This window comes from Rana temporaria, chromosome 8 (assembly GCF_905171775.1).
Source record: "Rana temporaria chromosome 8, aRanTem1.1, whole genome shotgun sequence".
Taxonomy (NCBI): domain Eukaryota; kingdom Metazoa; phylum Chordata; class Amphibia; order Anura; family Ranidae; genus Rana; species Rana temporaria.
In genome coordinates this window covers 34,599,858-34,620,380 of record NC_053496.1, presented here as the reverse complement: position 1 = coordinate 34,620,380, position 20,523 = coordinate 34,599,858, and the positions used below count along the sequence as shown (strand labels likewise).

Here is a 20,523-nt window from a genome sequence, read left to right as displayed (position 1 = left end):
AGATAGAGAAAGTCATCCAACCTTCTCCATCTTTGTGTTTTCTTTTACAAAGGAATTTATTAAAATTCAATTTGACAAATTAGTCTTTTAGTTTTTTTTCCCTGTATGTTTGTCCTCATCTGTTGTATTGATTTCAGATCGGGTGTGGATCATCAGCGATTTCTTTGTGTACTGGGCTGCCCGACGTGCTTCCATCAGACGCTATGGGAGAAACCTGGGACTTCCTTTTGCAGTTGCCGGTATAAACCGGCCGTGTGTATGCTCCATCGCAGTTTTCCCGACAGGAAAACCGCCGGGAACCCCGGTGGGAAAAAAGAGAACACGTTCTCTTTTTTCTTGCCGGGATTCCCGGCTGTTTTTAAGCCTTCGTTCACACTGAACGCGGCTTCGAAATCGTACAAATTCATCTGTCAGGAGCTACTTTTGGAAAAAGGTGCGCGCCGCAATGTCGCCGTCGCACAGGTTCGGCCGGTGCTGTTGCCGGCAATGGGCTCTCATTTGGCGTTCAATTTGACATGTCAAATCGGCCGGATGTGGACGGGGGCTTAGTAGGAGATTTGCTAAAACTGATGCACACCAAATCGCATCGCAGCCTATTGCCAGCAATGGCATTGACCCAATCAATGCAATGCCGACTTAGTTCCTGCACTACTTTTGGCGACTTTGGTGGTGATATCAATAGACATCTGTGCAGGAACCCGCACAGATGTCATTCAAATCGCCCCCGAAGTCAGACTGAAATGGAGGTTTGAAACCATGCGAGTTCAGCTGAACTTGCAGGATTTTAAACTCGCCTTCAGTGTAAACAAGGACTAATGCCGCGATCATTTTTCGGCATGAAAAAAAACAACGTTTTTAAAAACGTCATTTAAAATTATCGTGTGTGGGCTTCACATCGTTTTTCGGCTTCTAAAAATTGTTTTTTTCTAACATGTTGCATTTTTTAACGTCATTTTAAAAAATGTCGTTTTTTGGGTTGTAAAAAATGATCGTGTGTGGGCTAAAACGACGTTTTAAACCCGCGCATGCTCAGAAGCAAGTTATGAGACGGGAGCGCTCGTTCTGGTAAAACTACCGTTCATAATGCAGTAAGCACATTCATCACGCTGTAACAGACAGAAAAGCGCGAATCGTCTTTTACCAACACGGAATCAGCTAAAGCAGCCCCAAGGGTGGCGCCATCCGCATGGAACTTCCCCTTTATAGTGCCGTCGTACGTGTTGTACGTCACCGCGCTTTGCTAGAGCATTTTTTTAAAACGATGGTGTGTGGGAAACGTTGTTTTTAATAATGAAGTTGGAAAAAATTGTTTTTTTTTCATGACGAAAAATGATCGTGTGTACGCGGCATAAGGGTCTTTTAGACCCCTGATGTCTCCTGTGCCCTTCGAAGCAGCTGATCAAACAAATATCATATGTGATCAGCTGCTCCCCTGTAATAGCCAGGGAATGACAACACGGAAACCGGAAGTGACGAAATCCTGCTATAACCGCTTCTCATCAGGACGTTTATGTGCGTTTGTCAGGCGGCAAGTGGTTAATATGTTCATTAAAGTGGAGTTCCACCCATAAATATAACATTACATCAGTAGTTTTAAAAAAATGTCATTAGTCCTTTACGAATTTGTATTTTTATTTTAGATGCCTTCAAAGTGTTGTTGCTAGGCAGAATAGTTAATCTTCCCACTTCCTGCACCTAGGTGCTTAATGCTTCCTAACCTACACCGCACAGACTCCTGGGAATGTAGTGGGTGTAACTTTCCAGGAGTCTGTGCACTCCCCAGTCTCAAAGAATCATGTGACTTGGACAGCACAGGTGCTGAAACCTGATCTGACACTGCTTGTGCAGCACTGAGCATGTGCGAGATCTGCAAGGCTGAAATCCAGGAAGTCATACAGTCTGGCTTCATGATGCCCACACTTAAGATGGCCCCAGTCAATTTCTATTTTATAAAGTGTCTAAATGCTGTAACAACCTAACAAAACGGACCTTGGTTTACAGACTAACTTTACTAGAATACATTAAGCTTGTGTATTACAGGGGTATTTATATTTAAAAAGTGAAATTGTGGCCGGAACTCCACTTTAATATTAGGGTCTCTGTGCTTCTCTACACAATTCAGGCAGATCATGGCTGGTGGGAGATGCCCGCAAGGGTTGTACAGAGCTTCCTGAAAATATCAATGCCCCTTGCCTTAGTACTCCCTCTCAGCCCCGATACAAGAAGTGGCCTGGCTCTTGATATGCACCTAAGAAAAAAATTTGATGGGTGGTTGCAGTCTGGAGAATTGGATGCTCCCAGGCAGGCTGTGTTTGAATGCTTTTTGCCCTGGGTAATGCCCACATGTGATGCTGAGCCACCATGACTGAAAGAACTGAAATCCAATGAATAAAGGAACAGGAAAGTCAGGCTGGGGAGGAAAGAGCTAGATGATGCTGGACATTCTGCAGCCAGGAAAAGAGAAGGGCTCTGACTCTGCTACATATTCTAATGCACATTGTGAGAAGCTCACAGTGTGCAATGAAATCAGATTAAGCCATTTCAGTAGAGGAGAGGAACGGGTACAAGACTGGAGGGAAGGCCGGGGGTCAGAGATGATATGAAGGAATGGGGCAGAGAGTGTAAGGAAAATAAATCAAGATCTATCATCTGTCTTTATGGAGATCTGAAGGCGGTTCAGGCACCAGTAGCACTGGACAATGTCAGGCTGAGGTTGGCATCATGGAGGGCCATTAGGTTGCAATCTTCTCCTGAGTGCATTCTGTGTACATTGTATCTGATCCATTTCCATTCTACACATAGCAGACTCCATGTTTAGGTCGATCTGCCAACCCCCCCCCTGCAGGGAACCGCCTTAGGCTCCTGCCTAGTCTGCCTTCACATGAAGCTGCCATAAAAAAAACAAAGCGCTGACGTTCGCTCTGATGCACTTTATATTGCCAATCGGCGGAATGACTCCATTTAAAACACAGAATGAAAAAGCTGAAAGTCAGTGACAATGCAATCCCATCCGTCATACACGATTCCCATTACCCTTTTACAAAAGACGGGGAAGTGCATCACAATCAATAACCGCACAATTAATCCTGCACAATGGCGCATTCAGACTGTCAGCTCCGCAATGAATGCACGAGCGTCAGGGATGTCAGCGTAACCCCTAAGGTGCTGTATTTCTTGGGCTGACGAGAACTAAACTGCCACCATTAACACTGTGACCCCCTTTGTCATCCACCCCCCTTTATATCATGTAGTTTCCTTTATTACATACACTATAATTCCAAAAGTATTGGGACGCCTGCCTTTACACGCACATGAACTTCACTGGCATCCCAGTCTAATGCCTAGTACACACGGTCGAAAATTCCGCCAGCAAAAGACCGGTGTGAGCTTTTGGTCAAAAATTCCGACCGTGTGTATGCTCCATTGGACTTTTGCTGTCGGAATTTCCGCTAGCAAAAGATTGAGAGCAGGTTCTTTATTTTTCTGCCGGAAAAAAATACCAATCGGAAATTCTGATCGCCTGTAGCAATTCCAACGCGCAAAAATTCAGACGCATGCTCGGAAACATTGAACTTAAAGGGGTTGTAAAGGTAAAACATTTTTTCCCTAAATAGCTTCCTTTACCTTAGTGCAGTCCTCCTTCACTTACCTCATCCTTCCATTTTGCTTTTAACCACTTCCAGACCGCCGCATGTATATGTACGTCGGCAGAATGGCACGTACAGGCACATTGGCCCACGTCCCTGCCTAGACGTGGGTCGGGGGTCCGATCGGGACCCCCCCCCCCCCCCCCGCTACATGCGGCAGTCGGATTCCCGCGGGGAGCGATCCGGGACGACGGCGCGGCTATTCGTTTATAGCCGCTCCATCGCGATCGCTCCCCGGAGCTGAAGAACGGGGAGAGCCGTATGTAAACACGGCTTCCCCGTGCTTCACTGTGGCGGCTGCATCGATCGTGTGATCCCTTTTATAGGGAGACTCGATCGATGACGTCAGTCCTACAGCCACCCCCACTACAGTTGTAAACACACACTAGGTGAACCCTAACTCCTACAGCGCCCCCTGTGGTTAACTCCCAAACGGCAACTGTCATTTTCACAATAAACAATGCAATTTAAATGCATTTTTTTGCTGTGAAAATGACAATGGTCCAAAAAATGTGTCAAAATTTTCCGAAGTGTCCGCCATAATGTCGCAGTCACGAAAAAAATCACTGATCGCCGCCATTAGTAGTAAAAAAAAAAAAAAAAAATAATAAAACTATCCCCTATTTTGTAAACGCTATAAATTTTGCGCAAACCAATCGATAAACGCTTATTGAGATTTTTTTATCAAAAATAGGTAGAAGAATACGTATCGGCCTAAACTGAGGGAAATTTTTTTTTTTTATATATGTTTTTGGGGGATATTTATTATAGCAAAAAGTAAAAAATATTGCATTTTTTTCAAAATTGTCGCTCTATTTTTGTTTAGAGCGCAAAAAATAAAAATCGCAGAGGTGATCAAATACCACCAAAAGAACGCTCTATTTGTGGGGAAAAAAGGACGCCAATTTTGTTTGGGAGCCACGTCGCACGACCGCGCAATTGTCTGTTAAAGCGACGCAGTGCCGAATCGTAAAAACCCCTTGGGTCATTTAGCAGCATATTGGTCCGGTCCTTAGGTGGTTAAATGTCCTTATTTCTTCTGAGAAATCCTCACTTCCTGTTCTTCTGTCTGTAACTCACCACAGTAATGCAAGGCTTTCTCCCTGGTGTGGGGAGCAACAACAGAATGAGCCCACAGCACAACCCAGCCAAAGCAGAGGCCCAATTTGAACAAATCAACAGGATGAGAGCTAACTAACTCTCGCATCCCCCTTAAATTTAGAATAGCACCTGTACAGAAAGTAAAATGGCAACGGCACAACGAGCGGAATATAAATGTAAATAGCAGACAGAATGACAGAGGAGCGGACGTTGGACACCAAATACGTGAGTTTATTTAAGCTATGCTATTAACTATTTAACTACCCCAAAAAAAGAAAAATCGTATTTGCGTGGGAGATCCGCTTTAAATTTTGTTTTACATTTGTGCTTTTTGTAGCACCGAGTTGAAAAGCTTGGAGGGAGGGGCCCCACTTTGGCATCCTTGCCTTGGATGCCAGGGGACCTTCTCCTGGCCTTGCTGGTGCACCGGTCACTGATGGTTCCTCTTCGGCTCTGGGTAGCACTGATGGGAGCTGGGTAGCCTTGTATCTTTTTATTCTAATACGCAGAGATTTGGAGCCGCTTTGGACCGATGTCCAAGCAATTCTCTGACATGTTCCCTAATCTCTGCAATTAGACTCCGAAGATTATTCCCACACGGTGCTGGCAGCGATGCAAAATTCTTGATTAATTTCCCCTCTTTGCAGCCTAGAAGAGACTAGAACTCAGGCTGGTATAGTCCAGCTAACAATATGATGGAGGAGGACTGCAAGTACTAGCGCACTGTTGGAGATTTTAATAATTAGGTATGTTTAAAGTGGTTCCAAATATTATTTTTACCACAATACGTAAGCTAAAAAATGCCCAATTAACCCCCCCCCCCATTCCCTAAACACTTATTTGACCCCATATCACCATTTCAGGGCTGTTTTGGCTCTAGTCTCCTTTTTTTTCTTACCAACCCCTTTACTTTCTGGTCTCACAGAAGGCACAGAGCATGGGCTCCTGCTGCTGTCAGTCAAACTAATGTGTATAAGTGCTGTGTATGTCTATGGATGCACACAGCTCGACTCATGAGCGGCCATGCACAGGCAACCCCTTAGCACTCGCCTTGCTTTGGAGGCTGCTGGAGGAAGGAGATGGTGACAGAAGTAGTAGGGGACTGCAAGAAGAGGAGGTAAGGGGCCGCTCTGTGCAATATGACTGTACAGAGAAGGTAACCATGACCTCTTTTTTATTTTAACGAAAAAAACAATAGCCTTCAGAGCTTTTTCACACTGAACAGTTTCTCTTTCGTTTTTGCCTTACCAAAAGTGGAAGAAGGATAAATGACTATTAAAGTGGATGTAAAGGCACAGTGGGCCAGATTCTCAGAAGAGTTACGACGGAGTATCTCAGGAAACTCCGTCGTATCTCTGTTTTTTGACCCGCGTATCTATGCGAGTGATTCCTAGAATCAGTTTCGCATAGATACGCTGTAGATCCGACAGGTGTAAGTCACTTACACTGTCGGATCTTAAATGTAATTCGCCGCCGGCCGCTAGGTGGCGTTTACGTTCAGGTCTCATTTGTTTATGCAAATGAGCCTGATACGCTGATTCCCGAACGAAATCGCGTTGCGTAACCGTCGCTTACGTCATTTGCGTAAGCGTAAGGTTACCCCTGCTATATGAGGGGTAACCTTACGCCAGTCCGACGTATGCCATGTTAAGTATGGCGTCGGGTCCGCGTCGTCTTTTCCCGTCGGGTACGTAGTTTTCGTAAGTCGTTCTTGAATACGACTTTACATCAATGACGCACACGTCGGCGTCATTGACGTTTTCCGTCGAGAACTGGAGCATGCGCACTGGGCTATTTTTAGCCCGGCGCATGCGCAGTTCGATCGGCACGGGGGCGCGCTTAATTTAAATATAAGCCGCCCCCTTTGAATTACGAGGGGATTCGCCGGGCCTTTTACACTACATCGCCGCAAACTACGGAGCAAGTGCTTGAGGAATACGGCACTTGCTCCAGTAAGTTGCGACGGCGTAGTGTAAATGGCTTACGCTACGGCCGCGGGAAAACTACGAGTATCTGGCCCAAGGTTTTTAGGTCCATGCGTTCTAAGCCTCCCCCCCCCCCCAATACTTACCTGAGCCCCCTCTCGAACCAGCAATGTCCACGAGAGCCTCGCCTCTCCGGGGACTCGCACTCCTGATTGGCTTTGCCATCAGCTCCCGCTGCGGTCAATCACAGCCAGTGAGTCAATCGGGACACAGAGGGCGGGGCCGAGCCACGACTCCATGTGAATGGGGAACACAGAGCCACAGCCGGCACACCCGGCAGGAGGGAGGAGTCAGGAGCACTGGCATGGGACCCAAGAAGAGTAGGATCTGGCCTGCTCTGTGCAAAACCACTTTACAGAGCAGGTAAGTATAACATGTTTGTTATTTAAAAAAATAAATAAAAAAAATCACTTTAAATACTATGTAACTCTTCAGTCCGGTCAGTTGCATTTTTAAAAGTCCTGCATGCTACATTTTTGTTGCATGTTTTGTGCGGTTAAAAAAATGCACCTCCCTATTGAAATTAATAGAAAAGGCATCAAAAATGCATTAAAAATGCACCCACGGTTGCAATTTTGGTACTTTTTTTGTCTTTTTGAGTGGAGATGTCAAATAGGAAAGAAAAGAAAAAAGATGACAAAATATAAAAAGTCAGGTTGGATGACCTCTGGCTCTCCCTGATATAAAGAATAAACAGAGCAGAGGTGATCGGCTGTGGGGAATGTTTGGAAATTTGACAGTAACCCCCAGGAAAAGAAATAAGCTTTACAAATTTAATAAAAATTTTCCTGAATCCTGCAAGCCCTGAGATCTCGTCCCTATCAGCCTGCAGCAAATATCGACTTCAATTACTTTCCAGACTCAGAAACCTGTCTGCGTGGAACTACAGGGGGACGGGCGCTACGGGCAGACAGAGAGGCAAATCTCTGCTATTAGCCAATCCCTGAGGACTTTGAAGAGCAAGGTGAAAATTGACCATAAGCAAAATTCAACATTATAAAGAAATTATAGCATGAAATAAGAGGCAATTAAAGGGCAATAAATAGACTCCACCCAAAACACCCACAGTGCATTAAAAAAGTATTCATACTGTACCCCTTAAAATTTTCCACATTCTGTCATGTTACAACCAAAAACGTAAATGTATTTTATTGGGATTTTATGTGATAGACCAACACAATGTGGCACATAATTGGGAAGTGGAAGGAAAAATGTTGTTCATTTTTTTATACAAATAAATACCGTATTTATTGGGGTATAGCGCGCTCCCGCGTATAGCGCGCACCCCTAAAGTTGGCCAGAAATTCCTGTGGAAAAAAGGATTTTGTACTTACAGTTTTGGTGTCTTGAGCGGCGTCCATCGGCGGCCTCGTCGGGTCCGGCGTCCGTCTGCGGCTTTGGGTGTCCTCTTCGTCGGGTCCGGCGTCCTTCTGCCGCATCCTCCTCGCTCGTTTCCCGCGCCGAGTTTGAATACTGCGCCGGCATATACCGAGCGCAGTACACTCGGGCAGGCTCGGCTACTGTCACGCTCACGTCCTGTACGTCCAGGACGTGAGCGCGGGAGGAGCCGAGACTGCCCGACTATACACGAGTGTACTGCGCTCTGTATATGCCAGCGCAGTATTCAAACTCGGCGCGGGAAAGCGGGTATCGGCGTATATCGCGCACCCACGATTTTGCCCTGATTTCAGCCTGAATATTGGGTTTAATTTGCACCTGAAATGGACCTAATGACGAACAACGCAAAATACACCGGACCTGCTGCGGAGATACGTGAATCGGCTCCATAGAGAGCCAGTCGAAATCTCCTGCCATTGCAAATTGGGTGCGGTGATCCACATCCAATTCGCAATGGTGTGAACCCAGTCTGAGTCATGCACTCCACAAATCTGGCCGTTATGGAAGAGTGGCAAGAATAAGAAGCCAATGTTGAAAGAAAGCCATAAGGCCCCTTACACACGGTCGGAACAAAACCGATGAGAATGGTCCGACGGACCGTTTTCATCGGTTCACCGCTGAAGTGGCCCGACGGCCTGATGTGTGTACACACCATCAGTTCAAAATCCGATCGGGTCAGAACGCGGTGACGTAAAAAACACAACGTAAAAACAAGACTAAAACTGAACTTTTTGGCCTAAACGCAAAACGCCATGTGTGGCAGACAACAAAACCAAAATCTAATTGGGAATCTGTGGCAAGACTTGAAAATTGCTGTTCACAGACGCTCTCCATCCAATTTGACAGCTTGAGCCATTTTGCAAAGAAGAATGGGCAAAAATGTCCTCTCTAGATGTACAAAGCTGGTAGAGACATCCCCAAAAAGACTTGCAGCTGTAATTGCAGAGAAAGGAGGTTTTACAAAGTATTGACTCCGGGGGGCTCACATATTTGTAAAAACTTTTAAAAACCATTTATCATTTTCCTTCCACTTCACAATCCTGTGGCACTTTGTGTTGGTCTACCACATAAAATCCCAATAAAATACATTTACGTTTTTGGTTGTAACATGAGAAAATGTGGAAAATATCAAGGGGTATGAATACTTTTTCAAGGCACTGTAAGTCAATGTTTGACAGACAACGGAGAGTTAAAGTGGAACTCTCTCAATCAACAAGAACTATTTTGAATCCTTAATCTGCTACTTTTATGCCCCAAACACACGATCGGAATTCCATCGGATTTTCCGTTCGTGTGTAGCCCCATCTGAGTTTTTTCATTGGAAATTCCTGAAAATTCCATCGGACTTTAGATATAGAACATGTTCTATATTTTTCCGATGGAATTCCGATGTGATTTGGCCAGACAAAAGCCAGATCGTGTGTTCACGGCATTAGTAAATAGATAGGAAGGCAGATTTTATTTACTTATTTTAAACTTTGTTTTTCCATTTCTTCAGTTGCTTCCTGGCCTAGGCCAAATTATATCATCCATCCCATCTAGAGGAGGGGCTTTCTCCGCTAAGCAAGTCCTCCTGCCTGCATGCCTGAGCTAAGGACAGGTGAATTCCAGTAAGTAAGTGCTACATGAATCATTTTCCCTTGCTCAAAAAAGCTGTGGCTAGAAATGTTAGGGAGGTGGGGGGAGGGGGGTTGTTCTTAGTGATTTCTCCTCAAGTTAAAGCATGGAGACACAGATAGATGGGTGAGTTTGTTGTCACTGAGACAGATAATGGGAAATGTTACAAACAGGGCTTTTTTCCCTCAAACAATAGGTGCTGGAACTCAACCACGACCCCCCCAAAACCCTTCCCCCTACACACACCCTCCAAATCACATCAAATAGTAAGTGTGGTCAGATTTCACAAAGAGTAGGAGGGTCTTACAGGCGCATTAAATACAAGTATTGCATTACATACAGAGTGCAGAGTTCAGGAGGGTTGCACACAGAGTGCAGAGCTGTCACTTGTAAATACATAAATCAGACTTCTGTGTTTACAAGTGATTGCGGTGAGCAGGCACCAAAGGGTCTGAGCCAAAGGTGGTGGAACCAAGTTCCACCTGAAAAAAAGCCCTGTTTACAAAGGTCACCAGAACAGGAAATCAGGGGAAATCTTCCAATCAGGATACCTGTGCCAGTCGACAGCTGTCTTACACTTACCAACATTCCTGTCCATACCAACCCCAGGACAAAGCAAACCTTGCCCATAGTCCCTCAGTGACCAGGCATGTCCCACCTACTTACAAACATTCCAATCCTGACCACCAGAACATAGCAAACCCCGCCCATAGTCCCCTCAGCGACCAGGCATCCCCCACCTACTTACCAACATTCCAATCCCGACCACCAGAACATAGCAAACCCTGCCCATAGTCCACTCAGTGACCATGCATGCCCCACCTACTTACCAACATTCCAATCCCGACCACCAGAACATAGCAAACCCCGCCCATAGTCCCCTCAGCGACCAGGCATGCCCCACCTACTTACCAACATTCCAATCCCGACCACCAGAACATAGCAAACCCCGCCCATAGTCCCCTCAGCGACCATGCATGCCCCACCTACTTACCAACATTCCAATCCGGACCACCAGAACATAGCAAACCCCGCCCATAGTCCACTCAGTGACCAGGCATGCCCCACCTACTTACCAGAGTGGGCAATTCAAATCCCTCCTTTAATAATAACACTGTGACCCCAGGACATCACCTAAAACATAGCACCATCGGGACTGGAGTCCAAGATGCAACGTCATATTCAAAGAAGTTGGCATCTATGATGACTAAGGGTTGAAGGTTCCTTTCTATAGGACAGGAAGTGAAGGAAAATGTCCCCAATTGAGACAGACATGGGGGCTTTTAAAGTGGGAGTTCACCCATAAATTTTTTTTTACCCTTAGTTAGATTGATGCTCATTTTGTCTAGGGGAATCGGCTAGTTGTTTTAAAATCGAAGCTGTACTTACCGTTTTAGAGAGCGATCTTCTCCGCCGCTTCCGGGTATGGGTCTTCGGGACTGGGCGTTCCTATTTTGATTGACAGTCTTCCGACAGGCTTCCGACGGTCGCATCCATCGCGTCACGAGTAGCCGAAAGAAGCCGAACGTCAGTGCGGCTCTATACTGCGCCTGCGCACCGACATTCGGCTACTTTCGGAAAATCGTGACGCGATGGATGCGACCGTCGGAAGCCTCTCGGAAGACTGTCAATCAAAATAGGAACGCCCAGTCCCGCAGCCCATACCTGGAAGCGACGGAGAAGATGCATCTCTAAAACGGTAAGTACAACTTCGATTTAAAAAAAAACAAGCCGATTCCCCTAGACAAAATGAGCAGGAATCTAAGGTTAACATTTTTTATTTCCGGGTGAACCTCCACTTTAACCCTTTTTGACACCATATTCAGAAAGCAAATGGGGAGTAGGAACACCCCTACAGTGGGCCAGAACATCCAAAACTCCCTAGTGAGTGGGAAAAAGAGGAAGGAACTATGTCATGAGGATATATCTGCTGGGGCCCCCAAAAAAGATATCAGAAGCCAAGGTGGATTTATCCCACCTGGCTCCACCCATCACTAAAATGTAAATTTTGGGTGAACTTTCCCTTTAGGGCCCTTTCACACGTACGGACCGTATGTCCGCATTTTCATCCGTCCGTTTGCGGATGAAAACGGGACATACATGGGTCCCTATGTGATTACGGGTGTCAGCGGATGTGTCCGCCTCCGCAAAGATCCGCATTTGCAGACGGAAGAAATCCTATTTTTCTTCCGTCTGCCGGATCGGATCGGATGAATACAGACATACGGTCCGTGTTCGTCCGATTCCCCATAGGGGAGAGCGGAGGAAACACAGGGCGGTCTCTGCACAGTGTGCGGGGACTGCCCTGTCAGCTGCCAGCTCAGCTGGGATTTTACGGAGGATCCCCGCTGAGCTTTGCGGACACACAGAGCGGATCATTACTGATCCGCTCCGTGTAAAAGGGCCCTTAATCCCTGTTTTGTGTACTACCCAATTATACATCAAACAACCCAAAACACCCAAAATGGGAAGAACAATATTGATTTACTAACAGCTGATATTACGTAATTTCCTGAAAATACAGATTTTAAAGACCAGTTATCCTGTTTGTTTTTCTTTATAATGGCTGCCCGAAAGTGTCCCACAAGGATACAGCGTACAGGTTTTAGCGTACCTCTTCTTTAAAAAAATCAACACTGTTGTGTTCTGAGTGATTACACGCTAGAGTTCCCCTTTAAATCAGTGCAGTGGTTAGGAGGGAGAATGGACACCAGGAATCATATGACCCCCTCCCTTCCTCTCAGGAGAAATCCCACAATCCCGTCTGTCTCCCCTACTGCAGATAATCGTACTGAATTTCCCAATATCTTATAAATAATGGATGACCGGCTGAAACCAGAGCGCTGCATTACCAAGAGCTGGACAAGGTCACCGCTCCGCCACAAATGACATTCCACCAGTGACTTAATTGCCAGAACTGAGGATCGTTCCAATTAAAGGGACCTCTCAAATGCTGAAAGTTCTGCACAGCTGTTGGCCACAAGTGACCTTTCTTAAGGCCCATTTGCACTATTTTGTTGCGGTAACGTTACTTGCGTTGCAGTTCCATTAGTTTTAAATTGCACCCCATGTCAACACACATATGCTGCAATGTGCATCGATGCCCGAGCGTGCCTTGTGGTGAGTTACAAAAAAAATAGGCCCTTTCTAATTTTCAGGATGCTTTGGTGCATTGGCAGGCCATTAATTTCAATGAGCAGTCTTAATGCAATGCATGTAAATGTGCGACATAACAGTCCAGCATTAAAGTGGTTGTAAACATCAGACGTGAAGTATGAACAAAGCATATCCCTCTATAGCAGGGATATGGAATTAGCGGACCTCCAGCTGTTGCAGAACTACAAGTCCCATGAGGCATAGCAAGACTCTGACAGCCACAAGCATAACACCCAGAGGCAGATGCATGATGGGACTTGTAGTTTTGCAACAGCTGGAGGTCCGCTAATTGCATATCCCTGCTCTATAGTGTGTACTTGTCTCAATAGAGAACACTAAATGTCATTTCTGTCTGCTGCCTCGTTCCTCTGGTATCAATCACTTCTGACAAGTTTCCCTGACACCAAGAGAAAAATGGTGACAGGGGAGGGACCTCCAGCTCATTGACAGCCTCAGCCCTGTTCCTGTGATCTGTGTGAAGGGGTGTGTACCTTCCCTCCAATCAGCTCTCAGAGGTCACCTCATTGAGCTCTGCGGAGTGTAATTTCAGCTCTCCGTCCCCTTTTATCCTGAACTCTCAGACAAGCTTTATAAATTCTGCAATTTGAACAGGTGTAGAGAAGGGAAGTCTGCAGCTAAATAGGTAAAAATGATGTAGGAGGATTCGGTCAATCTCTGTGTATCACCTTAGGCCAGTCACTGAGTATATGTAAGGGTCTACAATCACTTTAATGCACTGCCAAAATGTAACTGGACCTTTAAACAGATAGAATAGATAGATACACTGTAGAAAGACAGATGAGTCAGTACACATTTGCTTTAATGAGTATTTGAGTAATTCTCTTATGGATTCCCTCCAAAATCTATAATGAATAGGCAGTGCAGTCACATGGATTACAATATTTTTGGATTGTTTCCAGAGAATTTTGTGTAGCTAAAGGGAGGTAAATTAATAATTTTTGATCTTGTCTCAAAGACAGATAGATAGATAGATAGATAGATAGATAGATAGATAGATAGATAGATAGATAGATAGAAAAATAGGCACATAGGATATAGATGTGAAGAAGCACTCTTTTTCCAGCATGACCCCTGGCCCTGGTAAGGACCCCATTACTGACCCTGATTTAGGGATGCGGAATGTTTCAGACTCTCAGCTCACATACCTTGTGTATCTCCAGAGGAATTTAACTTAGGACATTGGATAGATACATAGATACAGTAAGTACATAGGATAGATAGATAGATAGATAGATAGATAGATAGATAGATAGATAGATAGATAGATAGATAAAGAATACATTGTAGAACCACCTTTCGCTGACCAGCTTCCCTGTCCCTGTTAAAGAAAAGCATCCCCACAACATGATGCTACCACCACCATGTTTTATTGTGGAGATGGTGTGCTCAGGGTGATGTGCAGTGTTAGTTTTCCGCCACACATAGCGTTTAGCTTTAGGCCAAAAGGTAAAATTTTGGTCTCATATGACCAGAGCTCCTTCTTCCACATGTTTGCTGTGTCCCCCACATGGCTTCTAGCAAACTGCAAATAGGACTTCTTATGGCTTTCTTTCAACAATGGCTTTCTTCTTGCCACTCCTCCATAAAGGTCAGATTTGTGGAGAGCACGATTAATATTTGGCCTGTGGATGGATTCTCCCACCTGAGCTGTGGATCTCTGCAGCTCCTCCAGAGTTACCATGGGCCTCTTGGCTGCTTCTCTGATTAATTCTCTCCTTGCCCGGCCTGTCAGTTTAGGTGGACGGCCATGTCTTGGTAGGTTTGCAGTTGTGCCATACTCTTTCTATTTTCGGAGGATGGACTGAACAGAGCTGCGTCAGATGTTCAAAGCTTGGAATATATATTTTTTTAGAACCCAACCGTGCTTCAAACTACTCCACAACTGTATCCCTGACCTGTCTAATGTGTTCCTTGGCCTTTATGATGCTGTTTGTTCACTAAGGTTCTCTAACTGACCTCTGAGGGCTTCACAGAACAGTGCATTTATACTGAGATTAAATTACACACAGATGGACTCTATTTACTAATTAGGTGATTTCTGAAGGTAATTAGTTTCACTGGATTTTAGTTAGGGGTATCAGTAAAGGGGGCTAAATACAAATGCACGCCACACTTTTCACATATTTGTAAAAAAAATTAAAAAAACATTTATCATTTTCCTTCCACTTCACAATTATGTGCCACTTTGTGTTGGTCGATTACATAAAATCCCAATAAAATACATTTAAGTTTTGGGTTGTAACATGATGAAATGTGGAAAATTTCAAGGGGTATGAATACCTTTTTAGGGCAATGTAGATAGGATAGATCGATAGATAGAGCGATAGATAGATTGATGGATAGATATTGCATGTACACAGATGTGAAGAAGCACTTTAATTCCAGCATAAACCCTAGGCCTGGGTAAGACCCCATTACTGACCCTGATTTAGGAATGCAGAATGTTTCAGACTCTCAGCTCACATACCTTGTGTAAGTCTAGAGGAATTTAACATAGAACATAGGATAGATACATAGTGGAGATAGATAATGTAACGGTCACCACCGTTTACGACCTTCCATCAACTACGACAGCTCATCTGACACACAGACAAATCAGCAGGCCTCCCATTTTCCCAGAATCAAGACGAGACACGCAGCTCTGTACTTGTTTCAAATGAAGACAATTTTAATGGTTTCTCCTCAGCTTATATACAGTACAAGGCATTAAAGGAACAATCAACTCCCCACCCACACACTAAGGCTAATTACTAAACATTCCTTCATTAACAGCATTACAAACAAAACACCGTCACACAATGCTCTCTTTCTAATCCACATCCCCAGACAGACGTTCTGTCTCCAACAAGTATATTCCACACATAAACAGTATTTAGCATATATAATTAGAGGTCTGGGAGCAGACCTGGATTAACACCTGTCCGTTACAACACCTTTACACAAGGACAATGAAATGTCTTCCAGGCCCTGACTCAATTAGCATGTCACTAGTCAGGGCTAATCATAGAATGAGTCACTATTGACTGGTTGGGCCAACATATTGCAGTATCTCAAAATCCTGCAATACGAACTATCAGTGATGTCCCATCTCATGTAATACATGAATTATGATTCACTTGCCACCCCATGCCGAAAGGGCACAGGGTGGACTCAAACCCACGAGTTATCAGTGACGCTGACACTGGAGTATCCCCTATCCTCACAAAGTCTCTGGGTGTCCCGGGTCATTCCGTTACAGATAAGTATATGGGAAAGATAGATAGATCAGATAGCATATATAGATCGATCGATAGATAGATATTGCATGTACACAGATTACCCTAAATCAGGGTCATTACTGACCCTGATTTAGGGATGCAGAATGTTTCAGACTCTCAGCTCACATACCTTGTGTAACTCCAGAGGAATTTAACAAGATCTCTGCCAACATTTACATAAAAAAGGCCAAGAAACACAAATATCTCATCACTTCAGCATACTGTTCGATTGCACATCAATCACAACAACTGAACAATACAAAGTAAATGAAGAACACAGGGCAGAGATGGAATGTTCCATATGTATGAGATTTATAATAGAATCTTCTGTTGGTGGATACAGAGTATACGAGGGGATCAAGTTATTGTAAATCTTATAAAACGTGTTCAGACGTGACCATAAAATATTCCTGCAGAGCACAGAACCGGTGTGACCAGCTTGGCAGGAGAGAATAACGTACCCCGCTGGCAATGGCTCTATAAACATTTATAAAACTTGACATTTGCCGTACATTCACCCAGGAACTGCCCCAAATTCCATCCTCCATTGAGGACTCGTGTATATGTGACACGTTCTAATGATAAACTAGAATTATCATTATATATTTTGTCTCTTTGATCAATTATACATGGCTCTCTCATACTGTTGCGCAGTTCTGGTGGTGTTTTTATCATTCAGTATATGTGTTATCTTGTTGCCCACCATCCCAAGACTTCTCTTTGGATCCTATTTCCAGGCCATTTTTCAGTAATGTGATAGTTTGAATGACAATTACTCTTACAACACTTCCCAAAATAATTTTATATCATTTTCTTAATATCTTTTGGTGGAATTTCAAGGTCCATTAAAGCGGAGGTTCACCCATAGAGAACACATTTTCCCCTTAGATTAATGCTCGTTTTGTCTAGGGGAATCGGCTAGTTGTTTTAAAATATGAGCCGTACTTACCGTTTACGAGATGCATCTTCTCCGCCGCTTCCGGGTATGGGCTGCGGGACTGGGCGTTCCTTCTTGATTGACAGTCTTCCGACAGGCTTCCGACAGTCGCATCCATCGCGTCACTAGTAGCCGAAAGAAGCCGAACGTCGGTGCGCAGGCGCAGTATAGAGCCGCACCGACGTTCGGCTTCTTTCGGGCTACGAGTGACGCAATGGATGCGACCGTCGGAAGCCTCTCGGAAGACTGTCAATCAAGAAGGAACGCCCGCTCCCGAAGACCCATACCTGGAAGCGACGGAGAAGATGCATCTCGTAAACGGTAAGTACAGCTCATATTTTAAAACAACTAGCCGATTCCCCTAGACAAAACGAGCATCCATCTAAGGGGAAAAGAGAAAAAAAAACCTAATTGGGTGAACTCCCGCTTTAAGAATGGATGAGCGGGTTTGGGGTGGAGGAAATTGACTGGCCTGCATCGGGATGAGTCCTGACCTCAACCCGATAGTACATCTTTGGGATGAATTAGAGCGCAGACTGCGAGCCAGGCCTTCTCATCCAACATTAGTGCCTGACCTCACAAATGTGCTTCTGGAAGAATGGTCAAACATTCCCATAGACACACTCCTAAACCTTGTGGACAGCCTTCCCAGAAGAGATGAAGCTGTTATAGATGCAAAGGGTCGGCCAACGCCATATTGAACCCCAAGGACTAAGACTGGGATGCCATTAAAGTTCATGTGCATAGATGTTACTATGAAAAGAAAAAAAAAAAAAGTTCATGTTCGTGTAAAGGCAGGCATCCCAATACTTTAACAATAATGGGGTGGATTCAGGTAGGGGCGCGCAAAACTGCGGCGGCGTAACGTATGACATTTACGTAACGCTGCCGCAAGTTTTACGGGCAAGTGCTTGATTCACAAAGCACTTGCCTGTAAAGTTGCGGCGGCGTAGCGTAAAAGGGGGCGGCGTAAGCGCGCGTAATTCAAATGATCCGGCAGGGGGCGTGGATCATTTAAATTAGGCGCGTTCCCGCGCCGAACGTACTGCGTATGCGCCGTCCCTAAAATTTCCCGACGTGCATTGCGGTAAATGACGTCGCAAGGACGTCATTGGTTTCGACGTGAACGTAAATGGCGTCCAGCGCCATTCACGGACGACTTGCGCAAACTACGTAAAATTTTCAAATCGCGACGCGGGAACGACGGCCATACTTAACATTGGCTGCGCCTCCTAATAGCAGGAGCAACGTTACGACGAAAACGACTTACGCAAACGACGTAAAAAACTACCGCCGGGCGCACGTACGTTCATGAATCGGCGTAAGTATGTTATTTGCATACTCTACGCTGACAACTACAGGAGCGCCATCTAGCGGCCAGCGTCAGAATGCACCCTAAGATACGACGGCGTAAGAGACTTATGCCAGTTGTATCTTAGGCTAAAGTCGGCGTATCTAGCTTCTGAATACAAAAAGTAGATATGCCGGCGCAACTTAGCAATTACGCGGCGTATCTATGGATATGCCAGCGTAATTGCTCTCTGAATTTACCCCAATGTGTATATCTATTAGGAAAAAGGTATTACATTACAGTGCTGTCATCCATCTAGAGAAATAGAAGGGACACTTCTAAGGTCCCGTACAGACGACCAAACATGTATGTTGAAACTGGTCTGCGGGCCAGTTTCAGCAGACATGTTCGGTCGTGTGTAGGCCCGAGCGTGCAGGGTTCCAGCAAACATTTGCCCGCCGGGCCTTTTCCCAGCGGACAAATATTTCTGGACTTGTTTTAAAACAGTCCGCTGGAATCCTGTCCCCTCTGACATGTTCGGTCGTCTGTACAGACCTACCGTACATGTCCGAGCGCCCGCCATCCCTCGCATGCGTCGAATGACTTTGACGCATGCGTGGAAGCATTTAACTGGCAGGCCCGCCCACGTCGCCGTGTCATTGTCGCGGCGACACCGCGTCATCGACGCGGCGACACCGCGGACACGCCCCGCGTATTGTTTACGCGCGGCTTTCTGTACGATGGTTAGTACAGCCATCGTACAGAAAGCCCCGGGCAGACATGTACGGTGAAAACGGTCCGGCGGACCGGTTTCATCGTACATGTTTGCTGGTGTGTACACGGCCTAAGTCTTTTAGTTCAGTAACTAATCCTTGATCCCATCCTGTCCATCATCATAATGTAAATGTTACTTAGAGTGTCGGTCCATTATCTGCTCCTTTGTGTCTCTCCAAAGTTGTGTCCAGCACATTCCCGGCATGTCACACTCTGGTCCTTCCCCCATCCCTTGGGTACAAGATGGACTATTCTGAGTCCTTTATCAGTGGATATATTTAGATGGAGTCATTTTGTCCTAATTGTCCTTCACAAAGCAGACTTCAAATTCCTGGGGCAGTAAACAGAGTGAAGACATGGGGGGTTTTGGTTTAAAATGAAGGAGAAAAAATACTGGATAACATTTTTTTTTTTTAAAGGGAAACTCCAAGATCATCAAAATAAATTTGTCATGTGTATTTTCCTCAAATCGCGGTTTATTTTGTGTATTTCTTCTGGATCTGTGCAGTAATCCAGTGTGAGATTTTTCCTGTAATAAAGACCACTCACTGCTGCTCTCTCTCCTTGTGCAGGGTGACTGGTCTTGTCTACGCCCCCTCCTGTAGTTTTCTTCAGGTAGTCTTTAGTAGGTGGAGCCTGCTGGGCCCCTCCCACAGCTTTGTTCTTTGCACAGACTATGTACAGCACAGTGATGATTTTACTGCTACTTTTACAAGGTAAAACTGGGTTTGCAAAGACACTATTAGGTAGATTCAGAAAGAGTTAGGCCGGCTTATCAGTAGATAAGCCGACCTAACTCCAAATCTACGCCGCCGTATGTTTAAGCATATGCTCAAACAGAGATACGCTTAAACATATCTAAGATAGGCCAGCTTGCGCCGTCCTATCTTAGATTGCAATTTTTCGGATGGCCGCTAGGTGGCGCTTCCATTGCGGCCAGCGTAGATTATGTAAATGAGCTTGTACGCCGATTCACGAATGTACGCCCGGCCGCCGCAGTCGAATTACGTTGTTTCCGTAAGGCCTTAGGCGGCCTAAAGTTATTTCACCTATGAGGTGGAATAACCAGGGCTGTGGAGTCGGTAGATAAATGTTCCGACTCCGACTCCTCAGTTTTATGTACTTCCGACTCCGACTCCGACTCCTCTGTATTAATATGCAAATGTATTTTATACATTCCTTGAGGGAAAGAAACGCAACCTACCACAGGACTACTGGCTGGGAAGCCAACAGTCTACTGTATTGCACAGTTTAAGCAAAAGACAAACACAATGAAAACAATCAAGTGACTGGATAGTAGCAGCAGGCATAAACATCAGGAACAGGATCTTTACCAGTT

General features: G+C 45.2%; 1 protein-coding gene across 21 annotated transcripts in view; it reads right to left on the bottom strand.

The window, feature by feature from the left end:
- Positions 1-20,523, bottom strand: part of ABLIM1 (actin binding LIM protein 1) — a 297,962-nt gene that overhangs the window by 213,704 nt on the left and 63,735 nt on the right. The window lies entirely within an intron of this gene.